At 38.4% G+C, this 19,719-nt stretch overlaps 1 long non-coding RNA gene across 2 annotated transcripts in view; it reads left to right on the top strand.

The window, feature by feature from the left end:
* LOC115333393 overlaps window positions 1-19,719 on the top strand; it is a 129,099-nt gene that overhangs the window by 37,621 nt on the left and 71,759 nt on the right. For both annotated transcript variants that reach the window (XR_005930930.1, XR_003920774.1), the window contains one exon: window positions 16,945-17,168. This is a non-coding gene — a long non-coding RNA (uncharacterized LOC115333393). The remainder of the gene's footprint in view (window positions 1-16,944; window positions 17,169-19,719) is intronic.

The raw sequence follows: 19,719 nt of genomic DNA, 5'->3' as shown, positions 1-19,719 counted from the left end.
TATGGAGGAATTGTGCTATATATATTCAAGACAGCTTTGAGTCAAATAGCATAATTTAATAAATTGCATCAAAAGGAGCTGTGAAATTTTATGAATAAAAAAATCATATCTGCAAAAGCAAAAATTAGACTGCAATTCTGGGTATATTGGCTGGATTTGAGGCTGAAGGTAAGAGGCTAAAGATTTTAAATCTTACAAACCTCTGATTTTGGAGGAAAATAAATAATACGAAAAGGCGGAGCAAATCTTGATTAATTCTGCATAGCGAACAGGAGATGATTCAAGATACTACTATGAAGTTGGTTATCATATTATTAAAATTTGTTCTCCTGGTAGAAGCAATAAATCCAGCACAGTAAAACATTTAACTTAAAAAACCATGCCTATTTAAGAGTCTGTTTAAAAATAATTTTAAAGGAAAAGTTGAGAGTATAATGCTTTCAGGCAGAATGACTTGGAAAGGACACCAAAAGCTAGCATGATTAAAAACTGAAGTGAAGAAGACTCTTCAAAAGTGGATGTAATAGCAAGACAAGGAAAATTTAAAGAACATACATTCTGATTAATTTAAATGTAAAACCACAAGAAAAGCTAAAAAGATTCTGATGAATTGACAGTCCTAATTTAAAGAAATAAAACCAAAAATGAACAAAAAACCAGAAGCACAAACACTCTGAAACCAAGTCTTTAACAGTCTGGCACTCATCCTGCTTTTGCAGTTAATAGGTAATCAATAGTAAAGTAATGAACAATACAAGTCACATTCAAGTAATGTGATAGTAGAAGAGTTAAATGCATTATTTGCCTTGGCACACAGTATGAGAAAGCTTAGGGTGGCTCCCTATCAGCTCCTTTTCTTGTGGGAACAGTGTAAGGAACTGTCACAAATTGATGTGTCAGTAGAAGATGGTCAAAACAATCGATAAAGTAACAAAATGACAGGAACAGATGGCAGCATCTTTGGTGAAAAAGGAACTTAAATGTGGACTATTTAACCTGTCATTTAAATCAGCCTCAGTGTTATGGAGATGAAAAGGACATACGTCTTTATGTGAAAGAGCAGGAGAGGTGATGTGGGGAAATACAGGTAAGCAAGTGTGGCTTCTGTATGGCACACTAATAGATAATAAAGATTATTAGACACATGCATAAATATGATGCAGTAGGAAAATAGAACTTTTCAAGAGAGTCATGCCTGACAAATCAATCAGATTTGTCTGAAGGAGTTAATGGATATTTGGATAAGGGTGATCTAGTTGATGTAGCGTACATTAATTTTTTCAGAGCGCTTTCAGCAAGGTCCCTTGAAAAAAAAAAAGGCCATTTTATTTATAGTGTAAAATGGATTAGTAACTTGCTAGCATATAGGAAAGAGAAGATAAGAATAAAGGTCTTTATTTGAATTGAGGGAGGTTGCCATTAGTCAAACAGATTAATTATTGGGTTTGTGCTGGTCATTGTATTTGTAGCTGGTCAGGAAGAGGAATGAATAGTGAAGTGCTAACATGTGACCATACATATGACTCTATAAACAGCATGTGTAGAGAAGGCTCTTCAGGAATGATTGTACAGCATTTCATACAAAACACAGCGACTACTTAGTGAAATTATTAAAACAAACAAAAGGAAACAGTCTTTCTCCCCACAGCATGTGATTACATTGTGGAGCTCATCAGCACAGGATGTTGCAGAGATTTGAACTACAGTTGTATTCAAAATGAGATTCAACAGATTTTTTTTTTTGGAGGCTGAGTCCACTAGTGAATATTAAACAAAACCATTTCAGTGCAAGTCTCTGGCTCAAGCTCCCCAGCCTGGGGATACTGCCATCTTTGCCATAAAAATCTGCAGCTGGTTGTTGTCAGACAGGGTGCTCTGCTTGATTGGCCCTTACCTGTTGTGTCAGTTCTTAGGTGTTCATTTTAAGACCTGGTAAGGATACTTGGAAAAACATCTTTGGCAAGATGATGTTAATTTTGAAGCATATTTTCTATCAGAATGAGTTGGCAACTTAAAAATAATTTAAAAACAGTTTTGTGTTTGTGAGCAGAGGGGAGGGTAAACTGCTTCCACCATTTTCAGGGAATGAGCATCTCTGAATTTCTTCTGTTAATGCTCTTGTCCTGCACTCATCAAATGTGTTTGTTTGTGCTGTAGGCAGACACGGTCAGTGCTTATGGCGGTGTCAATGACCTATGGATACATCTCTAGAAAGGTTTTCTTATTTGGGCAGAAAGTATTTGAAGCAGCCATGCCACTCCCAAGTATTTTCACCTGTGCTGGAAGAACCACAAAATGAGAGATTTGCTTCTGTTAAAAGAAATTCTGCACTTTTCATTAGCAAGGCATGTCACAGCTTCTCCATGTTCCTTACAGCTTTCCCCTTCACCTTGAAGTGACACATTACACATTGTGCAAGGGCCTCAATCCTCAGCTCAGTGCCAGACTTCATGCAGTCGGGTAAATATCTCGTGGTTCTGGCTGTGCCGAGTGATTCCTTTTTCAGTCCGTATGCAGGGCAAGGTGGCAGTGCCGCACTGATCAGTGATGGGTGCTGTGGGTCTCTGAGCTGGTGTGCTTTGTGGGCCTTTGGATGGCTTGCTGATAGCAATAGATACAAGCAGACTGCAGCTGAGATCTGAACACTAAACCTGTTTTCTAGTCCCGCCAAAATTTTGCACAGAAAGACATTTTTATTTAACTACTGCACGTACAGTACTGGTGGGATGTAAGAGTAGCAGAGTTTGGCAGTAAAATATGGGAAGTAGCGCAGAACAGCAGTGAAGGCCTCGTTACAGCTCGTTAGACTGGTTTACTGTCACTAATGACTGGACTGTGTAACCATTGCAAAATCAGCAGTATTGCTGTCTGCTGTAACCTCCTGGCACTAGAAATGGGAACATTGGTGACAAACTGTGTGTTAACATGTGAAAAATTATTTTTAGCTTTCCACTTGGAATAAAAAGTGTAGTTTGCCTCTAGTGGGTTAAATATTTTCTGACACAGTAATTAACACTCTTGTTGACAGAAGGGTTGCATTGCTATTAATAGATCTGTATCTCTGTTTCAGTAAGTTTTAGCCACCTTTGTTTTGAGCTGTGGGAATTCCTGAGGCAGCTAATGTAAGTCATGCGAATGAAGATTGCTGAGATATGCAACTCATCCATTCTCACATATGGTAGTATACGCTGGTTTAGATGTTGAAAAGCAACTGTAACCATTGAGACAGAAAATGATGTGAGGGAATCAAAATAGTGAAATAACAGTTGCTATGTCTTAACAAAAAGTGAACAATTTTCCCTTTGACAATGGAAAACCGAGTTGTTGAAATACCTCTTTGTGATAGCTCTCCTACACTGACCAGGCTGCTCTCAGGGATTTAGGCCTTAGCTCCAGGTTGCTAACAGTATGCCGTGTTACACTGATGTCTAGATGCCTCTGTTGTATGGAAAAAGTTATTTCTCCCTCGTGCCCACCCCTTTCCTTCACCTAAAAGTTGTAAGAGTTGAAGATGTGGATGCCACATCTGATGACTCTGAAGTGACCTCAGAGCTTCTTTTAATTCACACTGGATTATGTTAACATGAAGCACCGAAACCCAGGTCTAGCGTGCAGAGGGGGAGGCAGATGTGCTGGGCTCTGGTCCCGAGCTGGTGCTGCTGAGCAAGCAGGGATGCCACTGTGCTTCGTTCTCATGACAAGACTCTGCACAAAGCAATTAAGCAGTGTCAATGGAAGCACCGTGCACCAGAGGAGGATGCAATTACTGCTTCACCCTGGGGCTGGCAGGGCAAAGTGTACGTGGGTGTGTAAAAACCACCACACTTCCTTTAAGTAACTCTTGCCCAACTAATGAAATGTGTCTAAGGCTTACCCTGGAACATGTAAAACTTCTCCAACAGGAAGACTTCATTTTAATACACACTGAAATGTTTTCTGTTTTTCAGTATTTGTCCTTTGGTATTCAACACTGAAGCAGTGTAAAAAGTCTTGGTTATCAGCGATGTCCATTGGTTCTTATGTCTTCTTTATGTAATTCTCTCTTCGTAATTTTCACTACTGAAGTATGCTTTGGTTTAGGATTTTAAAAAAAGCAACCAGTGATCTGTTAGCATTCATTCTTGACCACTTCAGCTATTGAATCCCTAGAATCCAGTTCTAGTTTATTGCTATAACTTATTTCCCTTTCCTTTCTTTTTTGCTCCTTTTCACATTTAAAAAAATTAGAAAATGGAAAAGATTTATTTTTTAGGTGAAATTACATGTCCAGTCTCTGAAAGTTATCCAGTCTAGTAGATTCCCAGGGAAAAAATCCTGGGAAAGGGGGAATTTGTTGTGTTGAATTCTGCGTAGTGTAACTGCATTGTACTGGGGCATGTGTCCAGTTTTAATGACAATTAAATTCTGCAGGACTTTCTCATGAGAGCAAGAAGTCCCTCTGAATCCCTGTTTGCTTGCCAAACCCATCTCAGTCGCTCTTCCTTTTGATCAGCTGGCTGTTTCACTCTGTCCCTCTCTTCACAAGGGAGAAGCTAATGGGAGGGAAAATAAACCAGACACAAGGGGTTTCCTTCCTGAAGATGTGTTGGCACATAACTGACATGAAACTACCTTCAGATTTTGATAGTCTGAACCTGCAAGTAAATAACTGACCTTGAAGAATGATTCATAATAATGCACTTTGGAAATTTTTCTCAGTGTTCAGATCCACTTTATTTTTTTTTATATTAAAAAAAAAAAGTTGGTAGTTAATCCTGTAATACTTTCTGATTTAATGGATGCCTGCTCTGAAGCAGTGTAGCTGTGTACATACATATAATTAAATTTGGAATTGGTGAAACTTGGTGTCAAGTGAAGGAGACTTAAACAGTTTCAAAATAAAGGAAGTGTTCTCATGAGTGATGTGTGTTGTATACAATCACTGTGGCTAAAGCTGTCGCATTTTGTATTCTAGTTCCTTATGAAAATTGTCTCTCTTGCTTGCTTAGGGCTGAATTTGAATATCAGTACTTCATGGTAACACGCTTCCAATTCAATCTGAGCAGGAAAAAAAAAAAGCTGATGGTACATGCTAAAAATTTGATATTAAACCATATGACTAATTTTCATTTTAGAACATTCTTTTTTCTCTTTTGTGCCATAAGAGGCTTATATTTTACCTGACTTCAGACTTCCCACACAAAGCTAAGCGAGACTTACCTAGCACAGTGTGGAACAGCTTATTTTAAGGTGGAAAAAGTCATTAGCCATCTCCTGCTGAGACCTTGTATTGAGAAAGCTAAATTATAAGCCACTGAAATTTAGCATGAAGAAGAGGTAAATTATCATTTATTATTTTACTGTTTTCCTGCTTGGAGCTCTCAGGGTTGTTGAGCATGTTACATGACCTTTTTGAGGTGGTTGGGCATGGGGCAGGAATTGAACTGAAAGAAGAAACTTGTTAGAACACTCAAATAACACACTAGTTTCTCATTGCACAGATTGATAGGAAAACTCTGCACCCCTATGTATAGAATGCTCTGGCTACCACTGTCTGCTGCAGTGTTAGTTGGAGTCAAAAGCAAAATGTTGGCTTTGTTGCTTTATCTTGGGAAGTTTTTCAGTGAATGTTTTTGGTTTTTTGGGGGTTTTTTTTGTTTTTTTAATTTTCTTACAGCAACTGAACATCCTTAGCGAAATATCTTGCGGGCAGTTTTAGACTGAGCAATACAAAATACAAAGTATTTTAGGGTCTCTGAAAGGATACGTGCCTGCCTGAGCAAATGAGAATGTTCCATGGGACCTGAGGAAATAGATCAGTATTCAGTTTCGAGGATGATATCCCACTACAATTGATGGTTCTTTATTGTTTTTTACAAGTCCTATCTAGTTATAAATGTTTCAGAGCTTTTGGGAATATTTCATAAGAGTAGTTTCTGCAGATTTCATTAGGTTAAACGTGTATTTGTCCAGGACAACAGAAGTAGTTACATGGAAAAGGATGTTTAAATAAAAGACTTGTGACTCTTGAAAAGTTTTCACCTGAGAAGGAGGATTTTTATTCATAGGAACTGGGGAGCTTGTTGATGTTAAATAGACTGTATCTTGACAGATTTGAAAACTTCACATTGGTTTTCTTGTCTTGCAAGGGGGCTATAAGATGGGTGAGGGCCTACCTCTCATGTCATGTCACTTTGCAAGTAAGAGGAATACGGCCACAGTGTTTTGTATGCTTCATCTGTCCTACAAAGCCTTTTGTTTACTTCTGAACTAACCTCTGGGCAACGAAAAGATATAGAGTGATATAGCCCATTTTAAAAGAATGAAAAGGTGGAAAAGGTGGTAACTGCATGCTCTCCAGGGTACAGTGTCGTGCACTGTGGTGTGGAGCTCTGACACTGTAAAGGATGAGAGGGAAAATAAGAATAACTGAAACAATTTTCAGAATTTAAAAGACAGACATAGAAATTCAATCTTTGTTGATACACTGATTATTTCAAGGTCAGGCTTGCAATCATTAATTGTTTCACTGTCACTCGTTACGTTAATAATTCCATCTGTAAGTAAGGGTTCCTCACTCTTCTGATAGCAGAATTCAAATTGCAGCTATTTATCTTCTAGAGCCTCTGCATTTGCTCTCATGAGGCTTCAGGGGGAGTATGCAGGTCCTGTACTGCTTTTACAGAAGTCCCTGTCTGTACTGATGCAAAGGAAGGGAATATCCTTCTTGTACAGGGCTGGAAAGAGGTGGTTAGGATCTATGAAGAGAACATGACACTAAACGTGTGAGTCTGTTTCGTTTTGGCAGCTATTGGAAACCAAGGTACAAATACAGATAGATCTGTAAATGAAAACCTGTTTTTGAAATTAACATATGAAACGGAGTTGAATTTAATATAAAGTAAGACATATGCATATCCATTTAGAAAAACAGCAAAGCATCATTTTATGTTGAATTACTACTTTCTATTTAAATGGCAAACACTAGCTTATATTGAAAAGGTTTTTTGCCGTGACTTTATGCCTCGTACAGTAGGAAGAGACTATAACAAGGAAATTGTAATACACAATAAATACATTTTCATAAACTATATTCTTGGCTTCTTTCACTGTAACCTTAATATATACAATATGTAATTACAATGCCTTATAAGCATTTCTTAACAAGGCGTTTTTTAGAGCAGTCACTAAAAAGCGGTAATCGGTAATAAAAATGAGGGCATTAGCACTCAGGCCACAGTAAAGGCATCATTAAAATGTAAGTTCCAAGGTACACTACTTTAAGTTTGCCTCATTACGTGTACAATTAGGGAATAAACAATAAAATGACTGTAATTTTTCTGCAATTTTTTATCCTAATTGCCTTTCTAATTAATGTTAAAAAAAAAAAAAAAAAGAAAAAAAAGTGGTGGGATAAGCCAATGTTTAACAAGCAGTACCATCCTTTAGATTGATCAGTGATCACTGTCTGCACTGTCCTGCAAGCTGCTGTTTGCTATGGCAATAAAAAAATGTGTTGCTCCATTCAGATACTCTATGTGGTTTACCCCTCTCACTCAGAGAAGGAACACGCTTGTAGAGTAACGAGGGAGCGATCCTGCCCTTGCCGAAGTGAACAGCAGCATTCCTGCTTCTCTGGGGGAAATAGGAGCAGACCTCTAGAGTTAACTCTGTGTATTTTGTTCTACTAAGATAAGATATTAATTAAGATAGCAGTCACTGAAGGTCTTATTGTAATATATATATGCTGCTATTTGTGTATAAATTTTGTAATCCATCATTTTAGTTTCATCTGGACAGATACATTAGCTGTGGGTTTGGCACTAACAAAAATCAGCAGGAAAGTGTGTTATGCAGCCAGAGCTGTTCTAGCAAGAATAAATGGTAAAAGTAGCTTTCTTTTCTTTCATATCTGCTAACTCTCTTCAATATTCATTTGGAATACCACTGTAAATGTTCCATTGTAGATATTTTGATGTTATTTATTGCTGGTAACTATCATTTGAATAGATACTAGGTATTAAGTAGACCAACCTATTGCCCTGGAGAGCTTGCCCTCCCAGCTGAAAGAATTGACCTGTCATCTAACTGGTGAGAGAGCCAGAAGGGGCCAGTTTGGGGAATAAAAGATGAGCTTCCACAAAATCTTGACTATCCTTCTGTGTAATAGGATGTACTGACATTTTGTTTCCCTTAAGTGCAGTAATTCTAAACTTCCAGTGTGGTTCCCCATACTGAGTGGAGAGGTCTGTGGATGCAGAGCGATTACAAGTTAACTCCGCTTCTGGGGTGTCCATTGTGTTCCAGTGTGTGGGCTACAGACATCTCACTGCTTCATCTGCCTTCCTAAGTTTGCTTTGTGCATGAAGATAATCGAGGTACCTCATCTGCGATGTTAAAACAGAGCTATTGTGGTGCATAGTACTGACCTGTCATTTGAAAAAAAAGCTGCGCTAGCTGGAGCTAGCTGGGGGCTGTTACCTCTGCTGGGACCATGCTTTGCTGGTAGTCGCATTATTTAAGGGTGAGGGCACGAAACACAGATCTCTTGCAAGTGTTGGTTCTGATCTGCAGTTTACTGTTTACCTAGATTAATACCTACAGTAAGGGTGCATTGCAGACTTTGAAGATGGATTTTCTGAACTGATTCTAATGAAAAATAAGCTTCTGGTCAAGTGTTACTTAATGAACCTTATTGTTCAGTGTATTTAGGAGGCTTGAGGCCAAAGCGTGAGTTCCTTGTTGACAGTAAAAGTCTTTATTCTTTACTGGTATTTAATAAGTACAGGAAAGAAAAATCTGTATTTATTCATTTTGCACATATTGTGTTACTGGGATTTGCACTGGTTGAGAAACATCTGCAAAGGATAACTGGGTGGCATCTAACAAAAGTTTTGAAGAGAAATCGACTTGGGAAGACATTACTTTAAAAGCTTTACCAGAAAATCATGAGCTATGAAGATTACTGAAACTATAGTGTGAAATGAGATTTTTTTTTTTTTAACATTGCATTGTTAGTTAAACAGTTGTTACTGAAATTTTGGGCCTAGGTTAGAGATTTCATAAATACCGAAGATGAACCTTGGAGATCACACCTAATAACTTTTTTCCAGGAAGACAATTAACTCTATCCCAGCTGAAACCAGGACAGCCAGTCTACAGGAAAAACAGACCTTGCAGCATTTAGTGTCTCTCACATCAAACTCGTAGGTACGTTACCTCGATAGCAGTGTGAATGCATCAGCCTGTAGCTCCTTTGTGCACAGACTGTCTGGCACAACATGGCTGAGAATCGTGTTACTTGGGGTGGTTGCCACTGCAGATGCTCTTTCTGCCTGTGTCCTGCTGTGCTGCGGCTGGGGGTAGCTGGGGAAATTATATGAGCTGGTGCTGTGGTTTGGGACAGGAAGTAAATGGCACTGTGTTAATTGGAACCACAAAAAGGAATTTGAATTGGAGGACAAATAATTGCCAGAGCTAAAATTGGGCCGTTAGATGGTTAACGCTGCTGATAGAAGAGGCCAGTGGAAGATTGTGTAGTTGGAAATACTTGAGAAATGTTCTCTGTGTAATTAAAAAGATGACCTAGGTACATTATTTTGAAGCAATGGAGAAACTTAAGTGATTTCTTTGCAGATAACGAGGTAAATTTATTTTTCCAGCTAGCCATGTTTCCGGGCGATTTTTATCTAGTAATTGTGTTTGTCTGCAGTGTACAGATTGATGGCGAACTGATCCTGCTTAGCTTGTGATGTTTGTCAGAATCACGGTATTAGAAGGTATGACTGACATGCTGATTTTTCAGGTATTACCTTCAGGAATCCCAGCAACCTGAAACAAGGAAATAAGAGATATTAAACAGATGTGCGAGTTTGCAAATACAGCATAAATGCCAGCTTGGGAGTATCAAGCAGCCATGCAGTGAGGATATTGTGAGATATTTTTCTGTAGCTTGGTTAAGTATCCAGATATATCTAAATCTTCATGAACTAATATATTAAGCCTCCTTTGTAACCCCTAAAGTACAGATTGAGGACAGTGAAGAAGGAACAATTAAAGTAAAGACAAAAATACCTACTTGTCACAGAAAGGGTTCAATAATTTTGTTTCTTTGCTAAAGCGGGGGGGGGGAAGGATGTAAGCTCAGGTACCAACTTTAAATTAGCTTAACTTGCTGATGCCTTAAGACTGGGGATTAGTGAATTTAATTATGGGAGCCAGGAAGCACATTAAGATAACATTGGGCCTTAAACTAAAACCCACAAAGCAATGAAATTAAAGTTGGTGGTTTGTGTTCCATCTTTATAATGTCCTATTCTTACTGTGCTGCATCACAGGAGGCCCTTCCTGCTCCACTCATCTCTCAGTGTTATGCTTTTGGGTACTTTTTTTTTTTTTTTTTTTTTTTTAATGAATGAGTGACCTTTATGAGCTTTATGATGTAGGGAGTAGTCTGCTTGACTGTCACAACTGTACATTGACTAAAATCTGTTTTACCCAGTAATGATGCAGCTGGCATGGTCAAGTAGGTCAGGTCATTTTGTCGTTCCGCTTTGTGCTGTTACAGTCCAAGTCGCTCTTCAGCTTCTCAGATGTGATTGCAAAGCACCAACTTGAGTTGTATTGTGAAGGCTCCAGCAAAGAATATTTGGCTTTCTGGTGAAGGCAGGTTGTTATTAGTATAATGCTGACACAGTGTGTGAGAAAAATCTGATTTTATTCCTGCTTCGCTTCTACCTTCCTGTTCAGCCTGGTCTACTATTCATTATTGGGATTTGTATCTGGACTTTGTATTTATTTTTTATTTTTTTGAGAGAGACTCAAGATTAAACCCTTTTAAGACCGCGTTTATGAAGATTCCTAATTCTTAGTCTATTTGCTGATGAGTTATGCAATACTGAGCTTTCTTTTGCCTGCATAGGATGATGATTTTTTCTTTCGCTTGCTGGTATGGAAGTCGGACACCCCTTACCATACATTTTTAACTTAAAAATGATATGGTTTTTGGTAGAACATAAGATTGCTTTGAAAAAGTAAACCAATTTGCTTGCCTTGGGTTATGTCATCCTTTCCTGGGCTTTCTGTTACTTAGTGTAATTTTGGGGGTATTTACTATTTGTCTTTATCTGATGAAAATGCAAGAGCCTATAAAAAAGACTACAGTTTAGAAGTACCGTGCTCTCCTGCTTCAAACCAAAGGAGCTGGGAATGTTAATATTTGTGAGTCTGGAAGGGTTTTGAGGAAGAGAAAAGGTTTGACTCCCCTTGAAAGAGTTAAATCAAGGAGCTTGGGTGTCAGAGAAATCTGTGACTGCATTTATCAATAAGATAAATGCTTGAGAGACATACCGAACAAAAAAGTTCACAAAGGCGCAGCCTGTAAGTGTTGGCACCATACTGAGGAAAGCAGCACATCTCAGGACTTCTTGTGTTTATCTTCGTTGTTGGTCCTTAAGCACTTCCATAAAGCTTTCACAATTCCTATTATTTCACAATTTTGCATTATTCTGCAAGAAGTAAGAGAGCAAAGAAACCTTTGCTTGGATTTGAACCTTTGTATTCGTATCATATGGCCCAAAACACATGGGGGGGGGGGGGGGGGCGTAAAACGGTTACTCTACAGTAATTGGTGCATTATGGTCATCTGAATTTCTATAGGGAAGAAATGTATGTAACTAAGTAAATGACAAATATAGTTATTTATATTACTAGTAAATTAGCAGTATCATAAAGATAACTTTGAGTTCATTGTATTGAATTATATTAAAAATACAGGGAATAACAGACTGAAACTCAAAAAATAGTGCTGCTTCTTTCTGCAAACCTTGTCTGGTTTTGTGGCTCTATTTGATAAATTTAGCAGTCCTCTTACCATGGTGTAGTCTCAGCTTTATCTCAGTTTATATATTCCTTGTTTTAGGGATCATTGGAAGATAATTCTGTCATTTTCTGTTGAACCATTAGTAAATAAAATGTCAGGATTTTTCTGGTGCTGCTAAGTCCAGTATCTACCCGGTGTATCAGTTTGTCAAGTGTCTTGGTGTCTTATTCTTTATTCCAGTGATTGTTTATTTCCATGTTGGTTTGAATCATTAATCTTGACCCTGTTTTTCACAAAGTAAAAATAATTGTTTAAAATGTGTACTTACTAGTGTTTTTTCTTATGTCTTCCATACCCCTTCTAAAAGTGTGATTTAGAAAGAAAACAGATTTCTTACAGCTCCTCTTGAGTTCAGTTTATGTAGTACATTTTCTTTAAACCCATGCAAGCATTTCATACCTTGTATGAGAGAAGAGCACCATATCACAGATACCCAGCAGGTCCTTTCTGGAGACAGCTGGAAATTCAAACCCTCTTCCTGGGTTTGACAAACGTGAAATTTATAGTTCAGGGTAACAGATCTTTTGACTGACATGGGAATTCAAGAGATTTTACTTATATTATGTACTATCCTTCAGGTTTTTGGATCGCACAGCAGTATCTGTACAACTGTTTGTAGCAAGGTGTCAGTACACCCTCAGAAGGAAAGAATTTGCTTATTCCCTAGTGAAGTAAACTGATATATGGCATTTAGAGGCCTGTAAGTTTTACAAGCCTTCTGGCTGAGTTGTGACATTAGAAATTAGAAAGGTAAGTTGAAACTTGGGACAGTCCCACCTTCAGGTAACATGGAAAATGTTACATTACCTTGACATCCGACTTCAGAGTTGTTACAGAACCTCACAAATAGGTTCAGAGCCAATATTGGTGTCTTTAGTCTTCCAAAGATACCTCATTTTAAAACCTTCTTTCCCTGTGTTGTTTGCTAAAGTCTTCTTTTTATTCTCTGCTTAGCATCCATCTGTTCTTATATATCTGTCCATTTTAAAGAACGTCTTATTCCGATAAACATTTTATTCCCTTTCTGATTGGTGTCTTCTTAAGGACCTTGTGGTCACTACATGGTATGCAACTTTACCCTCTTGGTATGCAAATTTATTCTCTGTTTTCACTGTGTATTTCAGGGTCGTTCTCTTGGTTTTTGTTTTACTTTGTTCCAGATAACTACTAAGCTATTCTACACTTTTTAATTAAGGTTGTTGTGGCAAAAACACCTGGGTCATTCAAAAAAAACCTAATTAGTCAGCCTGGCAGGGAGTATGGTATAGTGAACGAATTGTCCCATGCTGGGCCAAATGGCTTTCATTCTTCCTAGAAGCACTCCTGATTTTCACTCTCAGTATTAAACAATGTAGTTAGAGACTGAGGTTTCTCTGTTTCAAGCTTGTTTTGTGATGCTTGTATTTCAGGGACAGTGCAGTTGGAGAATGAACAAGTGCTTAATGCAGTGTACACTAGAAAGCAGTAAAAGTAACTTTTCTGAAAATAGTATATGCAGCATCTCACCTAATGGAAAAGTTTTACTCCCTAATTAAAAAAAACCCACAATTAAAAATAAAAATGAATATTCAAAGCATATTATCTTATTTTTTACATCACTATACTTTAACATTCAAACATCCTAGCCACGCAGTGAATGGCTAATAGAGCAGTTTTGGTGTACAGGCTGTTTCCGATACCTGGTCTCCATAAGCACAGTAGCTCATGCTCTTCCTCACTGGTACATTCACATCCTGCTGTCAGAGTGCCTGTCCGGATCTTTTTGACTTTTGAGTGTTGCGATTTTTTTTGGTGTTTTGATGAGTTGGTGTCTCATTTTGACGCTATAGACATTCCCTTGTCACTGTCGTGATGGCTGTTTCAGGATTTTATTTTTAGCTGTATGTTTTGGAAGTCTGCTAGTTAAAAGCTTGGAAAATGAAGTCTATTTTGATGTCATGTAATTGTGGAGAAAATGGAAAATTATTTGAGATTCTCCTTATTCAGCACTTTCACAATTCCTTCAGAAGGAGTCCTTGTTGATTGTTCTGTAAATAGCAATTCTGATTAATAACAGGAATTTGCTTACCGAATGTACAAGAACATAAGTTGCACGTGATCATCCACCCTGTTCCTCTGACATTGTGAGGCAGCCTATGATGTCAGGCACATTTTCTCCTGTTTTCTTGTCATCAGAGGTGCAGTGTGACATACTGCAGAGATGCACCGTCTGTCTGGAGTAAGTTTCACTGGTGCTTGCTCCTTTTCCTGCTTCCCTGCCCCAGCCAGCCTGTCACTGGTGTCCCCCTGCAGCGCAGCCGTCAGCTCCAGCGCAGGCCAACATGGAGAGGTGTAGATGATCCTGGGCTGTGCGCTACCCCAAAGCTGTGCTCCTAATCGCAACATCTAGTATGCAGTGTTGGAAACCAGTGATTTAGAGCTTTGAACACAAGTCTGGGTGCAGGTGGTAAGGCCCTATTTCTCATTCCAACGATAAATACCATCTGACCTTGTGAAGCCTGCTGACTTGTTTGTCTGTCTTCATACAGAGTTTGCATGCATACTAAGTAGTTTCTCTATGAAAAATCCTTGAATTCCAAAGATACTGTTCACAGTAATTGCACTTCAAGAAGGAAAAAAGGTATTGCCATTTTGTTATTTACAGTGCTCTCTGTGCAGCATCTTTTATAACAAATAAACAAAGCTGAACCACTTACATTAATCCTTAGCGATGCTTTTTCCTGTTACTTTTTTGTTTTTTTTAAGATGTTACTCTTGGTCCTCAGTCTCCACAGACTTTTAAATCTGTGAAAAGTTCTGTATAAAATTATTAACGGCAAGGATGATTAGAGATAGAAAAAGGTGACATTTTTAACAAGGGACTTTTTAATCTGAAAAAAAAAAAAGAAAAGACAGTAAAGCTTTTGGGTAAAGGAGAAAAAATACCACTAATCAATAAACTACTTCTTTCAGTTCTCTGTGGGTGAGTTGCCCAACTCTATCCTGTCCTATTTATTTGGGATTATTGACCTAATGACTGTTAGACCTTGTGTGATCCTGTTTTTAAAATAACCAAGGGATAAGCCATTTCTCTTTTGGGGTCATAAATTGCTGGAAAGAGCAAGTCTCAGAGTGAGTTGAGGCACTGACAGCAGTGTATTGAGGTGAGAAAAGCAAGCAATGACTGTGTAGCATTATAAATACCTTCTGTACTTGACCTTCTGTTTGTTGCATTGTAAAACAATTTGGAAATACCTGGTTAAATAAAAGAGAACAATAGTATCAATGATGGGACAGTGCAAAGTGCAATACAGTCAAGCAGTCTGAAAGAGACAAGATGAAGCTATTTGAAGTACAGGACGGTTTTTATAGGTTTTTGAGTGGAAAGATTTCACAATTTTGTGATGGTCTTTTGAGCTGATATGAAAAGTAATGTGGCACTGATTTAGCCACGTGTATGCCAGCTGTGATATAATTGGTTTGCAGTACTTGTTGTTTTATTTATTAAAAAATTACTTAGTATTTATTAAAATATGTAGTAGTAGTAGAAATTTTTTGAAATTCACTATGAACAGCCAAAAATCTGTCACACTCCTTTGTGATTAGCCATTGGTCCTGCACTACTCGTTTGTTTCACTTTCTTATTTGACTAATCTTGCTTATTAAAAATCCAGTAATGTGTGACTGGTGTTTGAAATTATCTGCAGTAGTTCCTTGGCTGTATTTAGTGCTCCATCCAAACACATCTCCTACTATTTATTCTATAGATATTGATGAGCCCTGTGTTATAGTCCCCAGTATTTTATTGGGGAAAGATAGTAAATATACCAGAATTATTCTTTATTCTGTGGTGGTTATAACTTCTGGCAAGTGTTCTTCAGCCGGGAAAAGGTGAAGTGGTAATGTCTATCCCTTTTCCGGCAGGTTAGTGGCTGTATCATTTATCCGTCATGTAGGTGCTGGGCTCAACCTTCTCCTCCGGCAGAGCAGGTCTGAGCAGTCAGTGCTCGCAGGAGGGTGTAGCTCCCAGGCTGCTGGGCTGTCTGCACAGGTGAGACTGTTGTGCCACTGAAGTTGTGTACTCGCTGTCAAGTCGCATGTTCCTGGAGCAGGACTGAAGCTGTCCTGTAGGTGTTACCAAATCATCTGTGTCTGCCTCTGACGTTCAGAAGTATTTTATAAAATAAGTGGAGCAGTGCAGATGCAAGAGTGGAAAAATTTCTGGTTTAGGTGAAAAGTGGTTCTTCTAGCAGAGGGGGAACATTTTTCACACTTCAGATGAACGTCTTAACCATTGGGCTGTTGGGTAAGAGACTGATAGTACCATTTCCTGCATTTCAAGCTCGATCTCTTCATTCCCTTTCCTTATTTAAAACAAAACCCAAAAAACTCCAACCAAACAAAACAACCCGACCCTACCACTGGGCTCCTGTTTTTGTGCTGTCAAGTGGAAAATGGCTTTGAACATGCCTTCTTTGGTGGTATCCAAACAACTGTCCTTAGCAGTTCACAGCAGTCCCACGTGGCACTTTGACGTATCTGTGCTCAGGGTATTTCCCTGGACTTTTCTCTGGATATTGAAATGCCCAAGTTAGCCATCATTGATGGCTGATAGCTGATTTCACATTATATTTACAGCCAATTTTAGCTTTCCAGTAAAATACAAAGCTTAAAAGAAAGGGCCTAAGCATGACAAGGTAGTGGGTTAAGGGATGTTGGACTGGGGCACTTGTACTGTCTCCCATTGCAGACTTAAAAGTTCTTTCTTGTGGCAGTGAACTTGGCAGCTGCGGCTGCTTAACCTTGGGTGCGTTTGCCTGCTTCTGCGGTGGATTTGTTCAGGATCGTCCTGTGCATCAGGAATCCTTCAAAATTGCTTCCTTAAATTAGACTTACCATACTTGTCTCTTCTAGTATGGTCTATTCTAGGGCAGATCTTCCAAATTTCCTTTTTTTCCTTTATAAATTCTGTGCTTTCAGGCATAGGAAGCTGTTGCTATTTTTGCATCATATGTGAAGCTTAAGGTTGACTTCTAACAATTTTGTACCAGTTGTATTTATCCTGTCCTGCTAAATGCAATTCCATGATTTCCTAACTGTTGCAGTGCTCACTGTCGAGTCTTGATGGAGGTGGGAGATCCCCTCTGCTGCTGTCAAACCACGGCCTCATCCAGCACAATGGCCTGTCTCCCGCAGTGGTCAGCAGTGGATGCCTAAGGAATTCAGAACAGGGCAGGCACCTCTGGCTGTTTCCTCAAAAACACCCTCCAGCCTTCAGCAGCTTGTAGCTTCCCATCTTCCTGCAACGGGTGCACTCCCAGGAGGCAAGGTGGGTAGCTACTTGTCATCTCCAGTGGCAGCAAAAGAAACTGCTTATATTGGGTGTACAGAAAACATACGTTTCCCCACTGCAACAACATCATCTGCGTAGCACACTGTACCTCTCATGTCCTTTCCTTGCATGGCAGGTTACTGATAATACATTGCTAAGCCTTTTTTCTTCAGTTTAAGATGGTTATTTATTGATCTGCTTTTGGCAGTTGGTAAAATGCCAACTTTTAGTATTAGCTACTGGCCTCCTTTTATTTAAACCTTATAAAATTTTATTGTTTCCCTTCAATGCTGAGAATGTGTAAATGTCTTTCCTAGAATGGTTTAGAACAATGCTTTTGATATTTTCTGCCTTAACCCTTAAAACTCTCATTGTGCAGATTTCAAAAAGGGCACATGAAAGATTCCCTCACCCATTCTTCTTGCAGCATTTGAAAAGGAAACATTTTAAAGCCAGTGACCTGTCTAACAGCACTGGGAGGGAGGCAGGCAGGGGAGAAGAGGCATGATGACATTTGGAATTCTAGCAGATACAAGTTAATAATAAACAAGTAACAGCCTAATCAAAATTCTTAGCCAACTTTTGTTTTTTAAAGTATTGCAACAAAACATAATACTGTACCTCCTTAGAAAGCAGAATATAAAGGTTTTTTCTTATGAATAGCTGGATACTAGTTGACCTTGTAGTGAAGAAAGAGATGCAGGAGAACGTCTGGCCTGGGGATGGTTTTCCTGCCACAGAAGTGTTGGAGAGCACTACAGGGTTTCTTGTACCAAATGGAGGAATGGAGACAGATGTGGGGAGTATCACAGAACCTATTGACAGTCAATCTTCCTGTGTTATTAATATGCAGTTGCCACATGCAGGTGTCTGTGTATTGATAAAGGGAATATGTACAGAATGCTTTAATAAAATATGCTGACCCTTATTACTATAAAAAGGTTTGTTTATAAGGAGTCTCTTGGAAGAATTTCAGGAGTGTCACTTTTCAGGGCTGATACATGACTCAACAGTTCATATAGATGAGAACTTCGAGAATATTTTGCGGTTAGTTAAGTATGTTGTAATTTTAAGTTGTTCAGCTATTTTGTATGTGTTTTCTTATTTTTTAGTCCACATTATCGTTAAATTGTCATTTAAATTTTTGTTGTCTCTTGTTACCCAATTAGATTGTTTAATCCCTGTTCTAGTGAGAACACTCCTAGCAGAGCTACAGAGAATTTATCCTGCTGTAGCCTGGTCATATTGCTGCAAACTTCTCCATATTTAGCCTGACCTGTTCCTTGAAGAAACTAAACATGTATAATTTTAAGAACAGAGGAAGCAGGTGTAGTAATGGTGTCTGACCTTCTGTGTCACAAAAGCCATTACCTTTTACTGGGTGAAATAATTGCTTTGCTTGTGTCCTGTTTGAAAACTGCCATTTTGTATGGATCAAAAATTATTAGTGAAGAAATGGAAAATAAAGGGCTTGAAAATAGTTATTTAGATAATGTAAGCTGTTATTCATTATTTAAACTTCATTTTTGAGTTTTCTGTAATTATATATGGAATAGTTGACTTTCATAATCCCAAATTGGATAATAAAAGATTAATCAGTTGGCAAGAGCATAAACTATGGGAAACAAAAGTAGGTTGCGACAGTGTTGAGAGGAAACAGCGTACTCAAATTTCCTGGTATTTCTGATAGTGATTGACAATTTTTTGTATCCAGTTATAAGTTTATGGTGTCAGTTTAACTTGAGAGCTAATTTTGCTTAGCTCCATGTAGGTAACTGAGGAAGACCTGGTTGCAATATCCAGCGGGTTCAGAAATTTTACACAGTGTGGGTCCTCCCAAAGAGTTAAAGAAACTAATAGAATACACTCATCCATATCCTTTCTGCACTTGTAATAGCGATAATATTGATGACTTTCATTTTAATAAATCATCTAGCTAGTATTTGTAGTGAGTTGCTTGTGCAATTAAAATTCCAGTCTAATTCAACTTCCATGTACGAAAGATGATAATAAACCAGCAGACTCTGTACCCATTCCTCTGTCTTGTGATGCTTCATATTTCTCTTGGTGAAGTTAATTGTGGATTTCATTTCGGTTTTACTGCTGAAGAATGCCACCGCTTTGATACCACGTAACAGCCTTGGAAGCAGATTGTGAAAACGGGTTTTTCTGCTTTATTTTTCTTTTAATTTTGCTAGGCATTTCACTTGTCTCTAAACCCTGCAGTACTGCAAAAATGGCACTGTAATTCTTTGTGTAGAAAATACTGGCACCAGATCTAATGTTAGCCTTTTCATTACTCACCTTTTATGGTAATAATCAGAGACACCCAGAGAAAAGGGGTTGTATAATGTACAGTAGCAGATTTGAACTGGGTCTAAACAGATGGAAGCAGGAAATGAGAAATAGTGACAAACATTACATGCCTTGTATTCTTTGTAATAAATTCATCTGAATGCTGAGTTGTTGTGTATATGTGCAAAATCAGTCCTCATCTAATTTTAGGAGCACAATTTGTTTTATGTTTGGCATCTATATAGCCTTTGGC

This window comes from Aquila chrysaetos, chromosome 20, assembly GCF_900496995.4.
Source record: "Aquila chrysaetos chrysaetos chromosome 20, bAquChr1.4, whole genome shotgun sequence".
NCBI classification, from domain to species: domain Eukaryota; kingdom Metazoa; phylum Chordata; class Aves; order Accipitriformes; family Accipitridae; genus Aquila; species Aquila chrysaetos.
Note: the sequence above shows the minus strand (reverse complement) of the source record. Positions and strands in the feature narration are given on the sequence as shown.